Source organism: Talpa occidentalis, unplaced genomic scaffold, assembly GCF_014898055.3.
Source record: "Talpa occidentalis isolate TD23 unplaced genomic scaffold, MPIMG_talOcc4v2.1 talOcc4.10, whole genome shotgun sequence".
In the NCBI taxonomy this organism is placed as follows: Eukaryota; Metazoa; Chordata; class Mammalia; order Eulipotyphla; family Talpidae; genus Talpa; species Talpa occidentalis.
The window spans coordinates 73716724-73734147 of NW_023600993.1; the positions used below are offsets into that span (position 1 = coordinate 73716724).

A 17424-nucleotide genomic window follows, 5' to 3' on the forward strand; every position below is an offset into this window, starting at 1 on the left:
AATAGTGTTCTCTTCTGTCTTCCATATTTTTATTGCCTTCTGAGTATGAACTTTAAGGCTTTTTGGGCTTAGCTCTGCAGGCTGGCTCCTTCACTCACCCATTCATTTAAAAGATATTTGATCTTGGAAGATCATTAGGTCTAGGATAGGATATTAATAATGCCTCCTACATAGAATTGTAAGGATTAAATGAGGAAATTGATATGTGCTAAATAAACATTAGCTATGTTGTCATCAAATTCCACTACCAAGTTACTAACATATTTTCTTCCATATGCCCACCTCCTGATTATAAGTAGTGCAAAACTAAGGACCATGTCTTATGTTCTTTCATATTATCTGGTATGTATTGTGGTTTATTTAATACATGGGAATCAATAAAGAAATTTCTGCTGAATTAAATTTCTGTTATTTCCTATATATTGATATCTTCTACATGTTGGCATATCATGTATCTGCACTTATGATGACCTGAAAACAATGAGGACTTTCTTCTGAATATATCAGTTACTAGCCAAATTCATTCAATATGGCACTTCTATAAGTATTAGTTATTAATGAAGATCAAAGGCCATAATGTGGAAATGGAAAATGCATTTAATTTGAGGTTTTAGAAAGGTAGTTCTTGATGGGCATGGTTAACTTTCAAAGAAGTATATATTCTTCTTTAAATATTTTAATTTTTAAAAATTAAATATTTACTTTTAAAGAAGTAAATATTCTTGAGATACTGTAGAAATAGTAGTGATTTTCTATATAGTTCTTTTATTCTATGAAAGCAGCTTTGGAAAGAAGAATTACTACTTCTTAGAAATATAATTTTCTAACCAAATGATTATCAAAATGTTGTAAATTAAACTCTTTACAGAAGCTTCCTGGAATTTACTATAGTTAAGCAAAATTTTATTTTTCACCATTGTCTAACATCTCTATGACAACAGACTATGGACTTTCAGAGGGGGGCTGGAAAAAAAATCTCCAGTATTACTAGGAAAACATCCAGGAAGAGTCAAAGATATCCTTACTTGCCAAATATGTAACCATTTGTTGATCTGGCAAACAAACTCTCAATGGGAGTCTATTATATTCAAGAATTAGTGTTTGGGTCAATAGAAAATACCAAGTTGACTCACACACTAAAAAACTATCATTAGTGAGGAAACAAGGACATGCAGATGGATTTGAATTAGTGGTAGAGAACATTCTGTGCTATGACAGAAGCTGTTAGAGGAGGAGTAGATGCTTTCAGTCGGGCTACTGGGAAAGGATCTTAACAAATCTGGCATTAGAGATGACACTTGAACTAGACGGTACTGAACACACCTTCCCCAGACAGGCCCCCATGTGTTAAAGGGTCAGACTGATGTTATCTTTCATTCATTTACTCATTTCACCCCTTTACTCATTTGTTCATATTGTAGTTAAGGGTGCCTTCAGCATCTGTACTCGGTTGCTCAGGTTAATTTTGAGGTCCAGATGTATATAGCTATGTAATCTTGAGTAAATTATATACATCTGTACTTCAGTTTCCTCACCTAGAAAATAGGAGTAATAAAAGAACGAGCCTTCTAGAGTTGGTAATATACATAAAATGCTTACAAAGAATGAGCATTCAATAAATAGTATCACTGTCATTATTATTATTACTACCTTTACTACTTAATAACCATCTGTTGCTTACACCATATGTGAAAATTACGCAAAGCTCTGAAGACACAGGTCAACAATCCCTTTCCCCAAAGAAACCACAAAGAAGCAAGCAAATGACAAAGAAAAATAAAAGAAAAATCAGAAGAGGCAGTTAAGAGATTCTGTGATGAAGGTAATAAATTCTGTTGGGAAACAGACAAGAGGCAGGTAAGTCAGAGTGAAGGCCTAGGAAAACTTTGAGAATATATGAGCCTTGAGCTGAGTTCTAAAGGGAAAATTGGAGTTAACTAAGAGAAAAGAGAGGCTACAATAGAATCCCTGAAGATATGGGTGCCCTACCTACACCCAATTCTTCCTGACACTTCGCTCCCTGTGGCTGCTGCTGATGCTGCCCTTCCAATCACCAGCCCCGAGGGCTTTTCTGCGTTGCTAGAATCTACTGAAGGAAGATGAGGGAATTAATATTTCTAGAGCAGCCTTTCACAAATGACTCATAGGTTTTGCTTCTCAGATATACTGATTCTATATCTGAGCATGTTCTATATCATTGTCCAAACAGCATCTCCCCCATTCTAACAGTAGAACTGAGACTAACTTCCCAATGGTAAGAGACTTACACCTAACCTTCCTTTCCCTGTCTCATATCTCCAAGCTCTGCTGATGTCCCTGAGATTGTTACAGAGACAACTTCAAAAAAAGGGGAGGTGCCATGTGCTCCACCCCACTTAATGAGTGAAGTAGCTGAGCTTCCAAGTGAAGCTAAAGAAAATGGAAGGCAGGTGGGCTCAGGGGAAGAAGAAAGAATAGTTTCTGGTTTCTATGGCTAGACATGTAAGCTGGTAACTGCTGGGAAGAAGACATGGAGGAAACATGTAGAGACACTTGAAAGAGACACATGGGGTGGGTGAGAGATCCCTGGTGAGGCTGACAATGGCAGCTGTTGCCTTGATTTGTACTTTGATTTTGTTTCTTTTGTCCTAGCTTTCTGGGACCTGCTCCAGAACCCCTTTTCAATGGTTCCCCACTAGAAGATGCCTTAGATTTTTGGCAAGCCTTCAGGACTTAGTGGCTCCGACTCCATAACAACTCTGCTTGGCTGGGCATTTGCCTATGAGAGGATGGGTATTTGGGTGATTTGTTGGAAAAACTATGACACTCAACACACTCAAATTCATTGAAGGAAATAGACTATCTCTGGCTGAAGAGAGGAGATGTAGAAGAGACTGTGAATAAAGTAATTCATTCTGACTAGATGGTAAAGGATCTCCCATGTATCTACAATGGGTATTTTTTTCATTTTTTTATTTTAACATTTATCATTTTTTATATTTTCAGACCATATTTTCATCCCCCCACCCCCTCAGATTGAGTCCCCATAGAATCTCCTTCCCCAAGGCATCTGTGCACCATCACCACAGTCCCCTGTGCTCCTTCCTCCCTCCCTCTCACCCCCTCCCTCCTCCTCCCCTGCAGTATGTCTCTGGTTTATAATTGTCTGTTTTTGCTTTGTTGTGTTTTATACTGTTATTATTATTATTTTTTACACTGATGTCTTATTTGGTTCCCCTATATTCCTGTTGTAAGTGAAACCATCTGATATTTTTCTTTTTCCTTCTGGCTTATTTCACTGAGCATAATTCCTTCTAGTTCCATCCATGTTGCTGCGAATGACATGAGTTTATCTTTTTGATTGCTGAATACTATTCCATTGTGTATATATACTACATCTTCTTGATCCAGTCGTCTATTTTTTGGCATTTGGGTTGTTTCCAGGTTTTACCTATTGTAAATAGTGCTGCAATAAACATAGGTGTATAGGTGCTCTTTTGAATCACTATTTTTGTGTCCTTTGGGTAGATCCCTAGGAGTGGAATTGCCAGATCGTATGGTAGCTCCATTTTTAGTAGACTGAGGAACCTCCGGACAGTTTTTCACAATGGTTGGACCAGTTTGCACTCCCACCAGCAATGTAGGAGAGTTCCTTTTTCACTGCATTCTCGCCAACATTTGTTGTTACTTGTTCTTTTGATATGTGCTATTCTTACTGTTGTAAGGTGGTATCTCAGTGTGGTTTTGATTTGTATTAAAGCCGCACTTGGGCCTCCCCGGTGGCGCAGCGGTTGAGCGCTGGGTTGCGAAGCTGCGCGCGGCCTCTGCGGCGCCGGTTCGATCCCCGGCTGCTCCCCGGCCACCAGAGGAGGGTCCCACATGGCGCGCAGACCTCTCCTGCCGCCCGCTGCTCCCCTCAGCAGTGTCCTTCGGTCCTTCTGCCTGCTCTGCTCCCCGCTCTGGCTCTGGTGAATTCTCTCGCCCTCCCGCGCTTCTGACTGTACCCAGTGCATGTATAAACAAAACAAACAAACAAACCAGCAAACAAATAAATAAAGCATGCCTCTATAAAAAAAAAAAAAAAAAAAAAAAAGCCGCACTTATATGAACAACTAATCTTTGACAAAAGAGCAAAGAATATGCAATGGAACATGGACAGTTTGGTCAATAAATGGTGTTGGGAAAACTGGACCTCCACATGCAAAAAAAATAAAAAAAGAAACTAGACCACTACCTCTCACCATGCACAAAAATCAACTCAAAATGGATAAAAGAACTGGACATAAGACCTGAAACCATAAAATATATAGAAGAAAATATAGGCAAAACACTAGAAGACATACATCTCAAAAACATCTTTAAAGACTTATCACCCAAAGCAGTGATAGTGAAGGCAAAGATAAACACCTGGGATTATGTCAAAGTGAAAAGCTTCTGACAGCAAAAGAGACATTAACCAAAACAGAGAGACACCCCATTGATTGGGAAAAAAATCTTCGCACTCCATCCAACAGATAAGGGACTGATGACAATGATATACAAAGAATTCACACGGCTCAACAAAAACAAAATAAACAACCCAGTCAAGAAATGGGCAGAAGAACTCAAAAGACATTTCTCCAAAGAGGAAAATCAAATGGCCAAGAGGCATATGAAAAAATGTTCTACAATGGATAATTTTATGGATCAGGATGACCGGGCCATGGAGTGGGAATTTTCTGACATTTGCCAAGTGTTATTTTGGGTGTGCTTGTGAGGATGTTTCTGGATGGAATTACATTTGAGTTGGGGACTCGCAGAGTACCCTCCTTAAGGAGAGTGGTTCTCATTCAACCAACTTAAAGCTGTTCCTTATGCAAGTAAAAAAGACTCTTCGTGCTAGACTACCTTTGTAGTGGGGCATGAGATTTTTTACATTTTTTGGACTAAAACTCAGCATTTTCTAGGTCTCCAGCTTATATGATTTTGGACTGAAATTGTGGCATCAACTCTTCCAGTTTTTAAACTCCTATTGGAACTATATATTCAATCTTTCTGGCTCTGTTTGCATAAACATATTATTGCTATTATATTGCTATCAGTTCTCTTTCTCTGGAGAATATTACTATATCAGGTTGAAGCATTTAAACTTTATCCTGAAAATTAAAAAGAAACTTTAAGCAGAGGACTGAAATACTACCTTCTGAGTAATAACATTTTTTCATGAGAGAAGTTTACCAAAAGCCTAAAATTCATGTCTTATTATTTTAGCATTATTTGTATTAAAATCATGTATGGAGTACTTTTGGTTTGCAAAGCACCTAATGTCCTGTTACTTATTAGTGAAATCTACTTTAGTTCAACATTATGCTATATAATGTGCTTACTTGAGCCATATTTATGCAACAAATTTCTAGCAGGGATTTTTTCAAACAAAACCAGGAACCAAAAAAGACAATATATAAAATAAGATGATGGTCTGTTGAGATAGGGAGTCATGCCATTCAACATTTGGAAGCAGTTCACAGACTGATGGAGCGTGGGCACAGAACCACTGCCCTTTATAACATTTCTTCAAGCATCAGACTTCTTTGTTAGAGGACAAAAATGAAATAAAAGGTTCTTAGCCAAAGTGATACTGAAACCATTTTAAAATAGAGAACAATCCATCAGATGGTATTATTCTGTGTGTTCAGAAATATCAATTCCAGAAAATCCCCTTGCCTTCCGAGGCAGAGACCACCCACAGGTTCAGGCTCCATTTCATCTTAAGGAACCTCTTTGATGTTAATTTCATAACCAATGTGGTTTTTATTCACTACATCACTCTATGTCAGATTATCCTGTTGAGTTCTGTGCAAAAAAAGCAAATATGACTAAAATTCTTATTTTGATAAAAAATGAGAAAGAAAACCAACTAGTTTTCCATGAATAACAAGTTTTCAGAAATAGGTAGTCTCAGGCAATTCTTAGGGTAGGGTCTGACCTAGTTTGAAATCTTTAATATCGACTTCCCCTTCTTTTATGGGAGAAAGAGTCGAGATGTATGATTATTGTCTTAATTATGCCTATCTTTGGAAAAGCATTTGATTTCCCAGTAACAAATGGCCCCATACTTCTTTGATAAACAAAGTATACTGTGCATTTTGCAATGACTTCAAGTTTGTCGTATTCCTTTACTAGAGTTTCCAGAATTAATATAACACTTTAAGGGGAATAAAGAGTAAAGGCAAACCTCACAGAACCAATGGCATCATTATCATCTGGGAACTTGCTAGAAAAGCAAATTCTCAGATCCCACTAAAGAGATTGAATCAGAAACTCTGGGAGGACAGACCTAGGGCTTCATGTTTCAACAAGCCCTCTAAGTGACATTGATACGACTGAAGTCAGAACAACTGGTCTAAAGTACTGATATATGTGTTGGAGTAAAAGCTGTCAGAACAGTAAGTGTTCTGCTTTATGGATATTCAAGTTGAGCTAACATGTGATATCTAACCAATATGATTCTGGGAACAGATTGCAGGGGCTAAGGAATAAGTATTCTTTCCATAAGATAACATATGCTTCCATTTGTGCTTAAATCACCTGACTACCATGTTGCTGAATGGCATGGTTATCATGGTTCCTGGCTAGGACTATTAAATTGGCTAGGAACTGAGATTACATTGGAGAGTGGCTCCAAGGACCCTGTTGCATGGGAGGCGTGTTTTATGAAGTAGTTACCCTCATGAGCTATTGAGGCATCCTCGCCACTCCCAAGGGAAAAACAGGAAAGGTACCTGAAAAAGGTCATAAAAGTCCCTTGGCAAAATATGAGGGACATAAGCACATGCAGGCTGGTTTGTCAAGCAGAGCAATTACAGTGATCTTTGTGGGCCTTTTATTTCATGTACTCTCAAGTCCTCTATCTTAAGGCTTACTTTCTTGCCAGTCTTCTTTTACATTCCTTATCTTTTTAATATTTTATTAGCAAGGGCTTCTAGGAGCAATTTGCATTTTCAAGAGAAGGCAAATGTTTTTAGCAAAAGTGAAGTGCTCCAATCTTTTCAGCATTTCCTTGGAGTAGGGAGAACACTGATCGCCTTAAGGTTTTTTGTGAAACTTGACAATGCAGAAATTCCAAGCAAAGAATGATAGATAAAGGGAAGGTCCAATGGTGGTGATCTGGCCATTTAGCTGAGAATCTAGACCATGGCATCTAATTTTGCCGAATGTACTTTCTTGTAGGTAATTGATAGGGATAGGTAAAATTGAAAAAAAAAATACAAACCAACCAACCAAACAAAAACATTTCCCTAAATGGTTCTTGGCTAAGAGGAACACTCAAATCTCATTAATTTATAAATACATAAGTAGGAGACACTGCTTACACATGCTTAGAAAATTGCATGATTGTGCCATTCTGGGCACAAGATAATTTCAATATTAGATATGGATTCAGGAAGACAATGGAGTGAAGGAGATTTTGAATTTAGTAATCGGACATGTTGACTTACATTTGAAGGACTCCCAGCTGAGAGACCTGTGTGCAGGTAAGTATACCAGAGACAGCTGATAGGAAGAGAAGTAGAAGAAAGAGTATGATAAAGATTGCCCAGTCACGTAAGACAAGGACTGCAAAGGGGCTGGTGAAGCCATGTGATCAAATATGCACTGGTTTCAAAAAGCATGTTCAGCCCATCATATAAACTCTGAAAATCCCAAAAAGACAGTGGCTTTATGGATATTCAAGTTGAGCTAACGTGTGATATCTAACCAATATGATTCTGGGAACAGATTGCAGGGGCTAAGGAATAAATATTCTTTCCATAAGATAACATATGCTTCCATTTGTGCTTAAATCACCTGACTACTATGTTGCTGAATGGCATGGTTATCATGGTTCCTGGCTAGGACTATTAAATTGGCTAGGAAATGAGATTACATTGGTAGCAGGGTAGTCATCATCACTGATATGAACAGCAAGTGAAGGGGACAGACAACTCTTTAAAGACACATGGCTGAGAGTAGAAGTTAGGCCCAGATATAAGGTGGAACAGGGGTTGTAAGATTTTCATTTCTCCATTGTTTACTTTTATCTTTATTTCACTTCTGTGTTATATTAGAAATTACTTCATTCATATACATTCTCAAAAGGGTGCTTTTTCTTGCATTTGCCTCCGTGTTTTCAACTAAGAAATAGTTGGGCTTTCAAAAGCTCTCTGCGTGAGTCTCTGTAAAGACGCCCATACCACCCTCCCTTCTCAAGCAACATTTTGTCTTGTCTTTGTTTTATGTGAACTTTCTAATGAGATCAAACTCTGCTTAGTGAAGGCTCGTGTCCCCAGGTCTTTATTTGTTCTGCTGTTTATCAGCATTTGCTACACACACTGCACATTCTCCCCTTTTGAAGGGACAGATTGCTTTCGGTCTATGCCTGCTGCTTGTTCCTGCATTCAGGTTGCTTGGTTACAGCAACACTTCACTGGGTTTTCATTGAAGGCAAAATTTGTTTGTAGCTTTTGAGGCCCATCAAGTGGAAATGGTTAGCACCCATTTCCTTAGAAGGCAGTCGATTCATTTATATCACATTATAGAAAGTGTGCTTTGTATAATTCCAAAAATCAATGTGATCCACACATTAAAAGTGTACAAAAGTGCACAAATGTGCCAAGTCCCTGCAAATAATGATACTTAAAGAAAATTCTGAATTTTTTCACTCTTGCTTTTCTAAACACTGAATGTGCCATTTTGGGGGAAAAGTCTAATTCACATTGGGTAAGCTGTTTTTCTTGTGTTTCTTTTACTTTTCAAAGACAACTGGTAAATCAGTTTACTGTTGCTACTGGAGCAAATTTTCACACAGTTGGTGGCTTAAAACAACACAAATTTATTTACTTAGAATTTTATAGGTCAGAAGTCTGACATGACTTCTAATTGGGCAAAAATCAGGATGTCTATAGTGCTACCTTCCTTCTGGAGTATACAGGGCAGAATCTGTGTCCTTGCTTTTCTAGCTACCAGAGAGACCACAAGCATATCTTAGCTTATGGCCCCATTCTTCCATTATCAAAGCCAACAATGTCTCCTCTTTCTGAACGTTCTTCCATAGTCATGTATCCATTGGATACTCCTACCTTCCTCTTTCAATGATTAAGTCTCTCATGATTACATTGGGCCTACCCACATTATCCAGGATACCATCTCTATGTTAACATCAGCCAATTAGAAACATTAATTTCACTACCCTGGTCACTAATACAGCCTACAAGTTTGTCTTCTGATCATTGTGTTGACTTGACAAGAGGAAAGAAAACCTTGTGCCCATGACCCCCTGTGCTTCACTATCATTCTTGATAAAATGTTGACTGGGGTGGAGGTAAGAAGAAGAAGGAATGAGTACTTGTAAATGTGCCATATGCTCATAGTCACCTAGCTTTTTAGAAAGTCTAGCACTGTTATTGTGAATAGAAAAGCATATCAAAGCCTAACACTGAACAACTGTCCATGTTTTCAAGATTTAAGTATTGCTTTCCTGGAAGACATATTGAACTGCTGAAAGACTTTAAGTTCAGAAATGGCCAGTTGTGTGTCTTTGGGCAAATTACTGAGATTTCTCTAGTCTCTGTGCACTACCATGCCAGTTAAAGTGGATGATGAACTTATGCAGTAGGATTATTATTGTTCCTAAGGATTGAATTAATCCTTCCTAATATGGGATCATCATATTACTCTCCCACTCAAGGACTTACTCTTAGCTTCAACTGCTTATTATGTGGTGGTAAGTGACCACCCTTCTCAGTCAGAGATTCATAAATTGGATATAAGCAGCTCACTTATTTCACAAATGATCCCAACTGAACGACTCTTTATTTTATGTCACCGATGCAGACTCCTCTATTCCTGTGCAAGTGCCCATTCTTCATGGAATGCACCCCACCCACTGTGGTCCCCATACATATTTGCCTCTGCTTTCCTAGGTACTGTGACTATTTTAATGCCATATTTGATTATTTACTAACATGGCCTTCCAACTTTTCTGCATAATATTTGCCTCTCAGGCATATTATTAGAACTATATCTTGGGCCTCCCTGGTGGTTCAAGGGGTTAAGACACAACCCTTGAAGCTAGCCGCAGCCTTTGCAGCATGAGTTCGATCCCCAGCTGGCCAGGGAGCTACCCACATGGCACAGCAGACCTCTCCTGATATGCCCGCTGCTCCCTTCAGCAGTGTGTTTTAGTCAATCTGCCTGTTCTGTTCCCCAATCTGTCTCTGGTGAATCCTCTCACCACCCACACCTCTGTTCTTGTATGCACAAATAAGTAAATCTTTAAAAAAAAGAACTATATCTTACATATAGCAGTGATCAAAGCCTTGGGCACATAGTAGGCATAAAATAAATTATTTGTTGATTAATGAATAGAAAGATAATGAATGAATACAGAGAAAAAAAATTATAACATCAGTGAGAAGGAAAGTGTGTAGGAGAGATCAGGTGAATGCTTTCTCATGTTGGTTTCCAAAGTGGAGGTGCAGGTAAAAATTGTGAAATATGTGCTCATTTGTAAAAGAACATAGTTAACAACAACAACAACAAAAGCCTTGGGCAAAATGCTTTTTCTTTACCATGGAAAGTGAAAAATATATGACAAGAAATGTTATTCTCTCATTTAGCTATTTAACAATACTGTGGTGTCTGGGAAAAAAAAAAGATTTTTTTATAGGAGAGTTACATATTTACCTCTCCTTTCCTAGGTCCTATTTCACTGTAAGCTCATAGCATTTTAAAATTCACTTCAATAAGCAACACCTATATATTAATATTTAGAAATTTTCTGGATTGCAGACATACAATGGAATATTAGAAATGGCCTCAGCTGTTCACAAAATTATCTTTTCGTTGGTAAGATCAAATAAAGTCAAAAAAGAAATTACAACACAAAATTCCAGTTGGAGCTGCCTAAGATTGTGTATAATTTGGAAGACAGAAATAAATGACATAAACACAAAGTCAAGAAAATAAATGAAAGACATATCAGTAACATTTACCACACAGTTTGAAGATGATAAGCAGGTCAAAATAACAGGAACCTTATTGAGAAGATCTTGATTTTCTTAGAAAATAATGTGTGAAAGATACAAGCATCATAAAAATATAAATTTGGGATTTTCTTTATGGTGATTTGTTTCAAAGAAGGTAAATAAATGAAATTGAAATATGTCTACATACTCAAACAAATAAGTAAATGACATGTCTATCAATATTTGAACAAAACCTATACAGTTTAGGTAGACATTGAGATTGTTTAAATATTTAAGTATTTAAGAAGTTACCAAGAAATAATACACAAACTTGACCTTGGTTATAACTTTAGCATTCAAATTGTTTTGTGTTGGATATAAAAAAGAAAATCTGTAATAAGGCCAAAAATCCGTTTCAGTAAAGTTTATAAGTTATAAAATTATTAATAATTCCTATATGTTTTAATATTACCTACTACTAATTTATACTTTTCAAATATGAATTTTTTTAAGATTTATTTTTATACAAAAACCAGGGTACAGGCCAGATGCGCGGGAGGATGAGAGGATTCACCAGAGACAGAGTGGGGAACAGAACAGGCAGACTGACGAAATACACTGCTGAGGGGAGCAGCAGACAAGACAGGAGAGGTCTGCTGTACCATGTGGGACCCTCGCTGGCCAGCCGGGATCAAACCGTCACTGCAGAGGCTGCTGACAGCTTCACAGCATGGCACTCAACCGCCTGCGCCAACAGGGGAGGGCCTCAAATATTAATTTTTTTTTAAGATTTATGTATTTATGCATGCAAGAACTGGGGCACAGGCCAGAGGTGCAGGAGGTGAGAGAATTCACCAGAGACAGAAAGGGAAAAGAACAGGCAGATAGACCAAAGTACACTGCTGAGGGGAGCAGAGGGTGCACCCATGCTGCACCATGTGGGTAGCTCCCTGGCTGGCCGTGGGTTAAACTCACACTGTAGAGGCTGCAGAGGCTGCAGACAGCTTCACAGCACTGTGCTCAACCCCCTACGCCACAAGGGAGGCCCTCAAATATGAACTTTTTTAATGTGTGTACCATTTCCCAAGGTCATTTTTGTGACAATGAATCTTCTTGCAACTTGGACTTGGTAAGCTTTATTGTCTTATGCTGTGCTTCAGTAATGACTCCAAAATATTAGTGGGTCAATTAGCTCATTATTTTGCTCTATCAAGAACTGAGGGAAAATATCACCCTCTTTTATTTTAGATGTTTTCAAATACTTTTTGAGACTCATAAACATGAATGGCATTCTCTGTCTTAGGCAGAGCTTCCCTGTGACAGGTGGCAGGCTTGGGAAGGGATGTCCAGTGGCCATTTACCTACTCATCTGCAGGAAAAAGTGCCATGCTGTCAGAATGATTTGGACTGAATTTGATTTTGAGATCCTTATACAGTATCAATTCAACTTGTATTAGAAAATGTGTACACTGAAATTATTTTTTCATCAGTTTTCTTAGCTAGCTATTACTAAAAATGACATCTGCTAAATATATTTAACCATTAATAAGTTCACATAATTATTATTTTAGTTAAATAAATTTCCTAACTAGAAAAAATTGCATTGTTTTTAGGGTTAAAATTTAGACATTTTCATTTTGAATCAGTTGAGCTTGGATACTAGTTGGGGGCTCAAATTTCTAAAATTTAGACATAGTTGTTGACTCACATGATCATTTTATCAACCAGTATTCACTACGCCAGTGGTCAATGACAAAAGGAAGAACTTTTAGCCAAAGAAGCAATAAGCTTTGATTTCTGTATGAAGAACAATGGGTGAATTTATTCTTCTTGCTCTGCATATTGACCTTTGCCTACACACTTACTCATTAGGTGCATAAAAACTATATAACACTTAATCACATTTTCTGAGATGATTACACTGGACTCATAGACAGCAATGGGGGGATGGTTTCAAGAGTGAGTTTAAGCCAAGAGGACTGGGCATTTGCAGTCAGAAGTCAAAGCATAGGAATCTGTGGCTATAGAGAGAATGGAACGAGGGTTAGCCCAAGTCTAGGTTAGGGGCCATGAGTCCAGGAAGCCAGATGTCAGGTTGAAGGCACAGATTCCAAATCCAGTTCAACAGATAAACTGGGTAAGATGTCAAAGCTACAACACTTTGAAATAAACCTAATCCAAAGAAAAAGTCTGCCTCTCTGGCCCAAGTGAAATAGAAGGAGGGTAACAGGAGGCCAGAGCTTCTTAGCCTTGACAACTCTTACTGGAAAATTCTTTGTTGAGGGAAATTGTCCTCTACATTGTAGGATTTTTAATGATATCCTTGATCAACACCCACCAGATGCCAGTAGTCCTCACCTCTCACAATGTGACAAACAATGAAAGTCTCAAAATATCCCCTGAAAAGCAAAATCACCTTTGGCTAAGAATCACTCCACTGAATAAATATAGACTTTACCTAAAGTGGGGGAGGAAGAAGGTCTGGCCATGTATTTCTCAAGTTTCCAACATGAGGATTCTTTGATATAGCTAAAAATAACTATAAATTTGATGTTGTTATGAGGAAAATTAATATCTCTAAATTATCTATCAATATGCAGACTCTAAACAGTTGATTTCATATTTCAGATCAGTCATTGTCTTTTCCTGTTGATTTGTCCTCAAAGAAAACTGCATACAATAAACCTACACATGGAAAACTACAAGGATAAAAGAACAGAGTGATTTCTGTGTTTAATCATACAAATATTATTCATGGTAGGTTAAACAATGGTGCACTGTAATTATAAATTATTTGCAAACAAAGTGTGTGATAATTCCATAAACCGCCACACTAGACTTCCAAATAATACACTTGGAAGGAGATAGGCGAATGTGGTCCACCCACAGCAAGATATGTATCTGTTGAAATAAAATTGTTCCCGGTTTCTTTTCTTTAAGGCTGCCACTGTATTTCTGTGATGGATCCTATTATGGTCTGAGTTGTGTTTCCCCACCTTACTGACCCCAACATTCATATGCTGAAGTCTACCTTCCCAGCACCCCAGAATGTGACTCTATTTAATGAGTCTTTAAAGAGTCAATAAACTTAAAATGAAGTTATTGGTTGAGTACTGACAAATTGTTCTTATAAGAGGAAGATATCAGGACATAGGCATATAGACAGAACACCTCATGAGGGCTCTGGGAGAAGACAAGCAGAAATCAGCATGTCAAAAAGTAACCAATCCTGCTGAAAAGTAACCAACCCTGGGTTCAGAATTGTGAGAAAGTAAATTTCCGCTGTTTCACTCACACACTCTGTTACTTGCCCTAGATAACTAATATGGGCACTTGCTATCTTCCCACTGGTCATGCTGTTAGAACTTTTGACTTCCCAGTGGCTACTCACCTACCCACCTGCAGGAAAAAGCACCACACTGTCAGTATCATTTGGATGGAATTTCATTTTGAGAGCTGTGCTAAAGTACCAATTCAACTCATATTAGAAAAGGTTCTATGGGAAATTTACAGGTATTAGAAGAAAGAAAAGCACTGAAACTGAAAAACAAGGAGCAGCAGTTGAAATTAGGAATGATATTTTCTAGTGCTCCAAAAATATCTTAGAAGTTGACCCCAACTTTCTCAGAAAATGCTCCAAGGAAACTAACTTATTTGTGCCATGTCAGACATCATCAATCTTAAAACACAAATCTGTTGTTATCTAATGAATTTTCATCAAACATGCAATATTTTCCATATCTAAAATATAGGGTTATATAATATGTACGTTCTAAAGCTCATCCTGAAGATTTACTGATTTAGTCCATGTATCCAGCCAATAGAAAGTAATACATAGGGCCTCCCCGGTGGCGCAGCGCTTGAGCACTGGGTTGCGAAGCTGCCTGCAGCCTCTGCAGCGCGGATTCAATCCCCAGTCTCCAGGTGAGGGTCCCACATGGCGCTCAGACCTCTCCTGCCATCCGCTGCTCCCCTCAGCAGTGTACTTCGTCAGTCTGCCTGCTCTGCTCTCCTCTCTGACTCTAGTGAATTCTCTCACCCTCCCATGCTTCTGACTGTACCCAGTGCTTGTATAAATAAATAAATAAATCTTAAAAAACAAGGTTTTTTTTAAAAAAAGAAAGTAATTCATAAATGTCAGCTATTATCACTAATGTTAATATTAGGTGGCAATCATGTGTTATAAATTTAATATGATCTTTTTTAGTCTTATTGTTTTGTAAAGCATTTAGTCTAAAATTCCTCATTTTGAAATTTAAATACATGGTATTAAAATACTTTCCATAACAGAGTATTGATTCAATATAAGCATGACTTTTTTCTAAACTATTATCATTATTATATTGGGAAGAGTTAAGAAAACTAGTTAGAGATACTTTGAATAATGCAGTCTATAGGGGAATATATGGCAAGTCAGAAAAAATATATTCCAATTGAGAATGGTATGTTTATGAATTAACCATAAATTTAAATTATGGACAAATAATGTATATCATCTATATTAACAGTCACATAGTCCGTCAAAGGTCACCCTTATTTTATTTTTCACATTTAGAACTTACAAATGATTGAAGCCTCTGAATTGTAAAAATATTCAACAATATTAGAGTATTTTGACATGTAGCTTTAAAATGTACTTACTATTATAAATATGCCCTGAAAATAATTTCATAAGCATGGCATGATTCAAAGTATCGATGTGAAAGTGAGGATGATTTTTATTATCATTTCACTTGCTCAATAGTATGATACCTGTTGGATTTATTTAGAGTAACAATTTTTCAAACAATAATTTATATGCATAGTTATTAAATATATTCTAAGAGCATTGAAACTGTCTTATTTTTAAAAGCTCGTATGATTTTTTTGCATCATTGGAAATGTGTGGTGATAGATTCGTTTCATTATCAATGGGTCATATTTATGCAATGATTTCTTTGTCGTATTTTAGAGTGAAAATAAGTTTAGAAGACATGCAAATGTTCAGAAATCATTTGGTTCTGTTCCTCACTTTTGATGTGAGAAACTGAGATTCAAGAGATGAACTGGCCTCACTTAAGGATTGAGATTTATATTATTTCTTGAAGTCTCCAGAAATCCAAAATTTATAAATTTTCATAAATTATGCTGTGATATTGATAAGACATGAGATTACTTGCATAACAAACCATAATCAGATGCTTTTTTTTTTTAACATGAATGAGCACTTTTTTGAGTGCCTCAAATACAGAAATGTGGCCACAATTAGCTCACTGATAATATAGCAAATAAAATAAATAATAAAAAAAAGACTATTGAAGCAAAAAAGTCATAAGATTACAAGGAAAAAATTTATTAAATTCAAACATTCCAGCAATTATTTATTAAAAAGTTATTATATGTTATATACTCTGTTAATCAGCGCTGCTCAAAAATGAAGAAAGTGGAGTAAAGAAGGAGGGGAAAAAACTATAGGGAAAGGAGAAATAAAGGCAAAACTGCAATCCCCTTCTTCATAATATGGGATCTTTCTGAGTTTCCATTATGTTCTAGTTAGGGAAATACTATAGTTAGTTTAAGTCTCAAACTAAATGTACTTAATAGAGTCACCTTTCAATTTAAAATTAGAAAAGTGCTTCAAATTATCCAGACGAACTTAGCCCGCTTTGAACATTTGCACAGAATTCAACATTTGTAGTTTTCTGTAGCTGTTCTCAACAGCTGCCCACGTTCTACTCTGATCTGTGGGTAGGGCATCCTCCCTATTGAGTGTTCCCGAGAGACTGCTGGAGAGGGTGACTGTGCACATTCTTTTCTTCCCACCTGCCAGAATAACTGGTCACATGAAAAGTCACTTCAAATGGACATCAAAGTCTCAAAAGAAACCTCTAAGAGGCAGACACCAACAATGCTCATGGTAGCTTGAAATTTTCTGGAAACTGTTCTCACTGTGGCCAACAAAAGCACTTTTGGCACTGTCACCTTAATGGTGCCATAAAAACATAAAAGGTCCTAAACAAGCCTCAATAAGGTATAAGAGGGGGGAAATGATCAAATTAACCAAACACAACTAATGGTGCATTCCACTGATGTGGTAAATTCCACTTGAGTGGTAAATCTACCACTCAATGTTTTTTGAAACTCTGAGGTTTCTCCTATATTATCAAAAATGTGTGAAAGAAGATGAATGATTACCTATACCTTTCTAAGATTTCCCTAGAAAGTGCTGGCATTTCCATTGCACTTCGGGCCAAGAAAACTGAGGAGTATAAGGGTAGAATGCAGGAATAGCTAGAACTCTCAAATGAAAGGGTTTCTCATAACTTCCAATATGTTTAACATGGTGACTATAGACACAGGCCTGAACAGCTTACATGTGTGAGGAAGAAATCGCAGGTCATGCAATTTAGAGCCTGAGGAAAAATGTTACAAAGTCATTTGGTTCTGTTCTTTACTTTTGATGTGATCTACTGAGATTCAA

At 37.3% G+C, this 17424-nt stretch overlaps 1 protein-coding gene across 5 annotated transcripts in view; it reads right to left on the reverse strand.

The window, feature by feature from the left end:
* Nucleotides 1-17424, reverse strand: part of MACROD2 (mono-ADP ribosylhydrolase 2) — a 1913210-nt gene that overhangs the window by 163475 nt on the left and 1732311 nt on the right. The window lies entirely within an intron of this gene.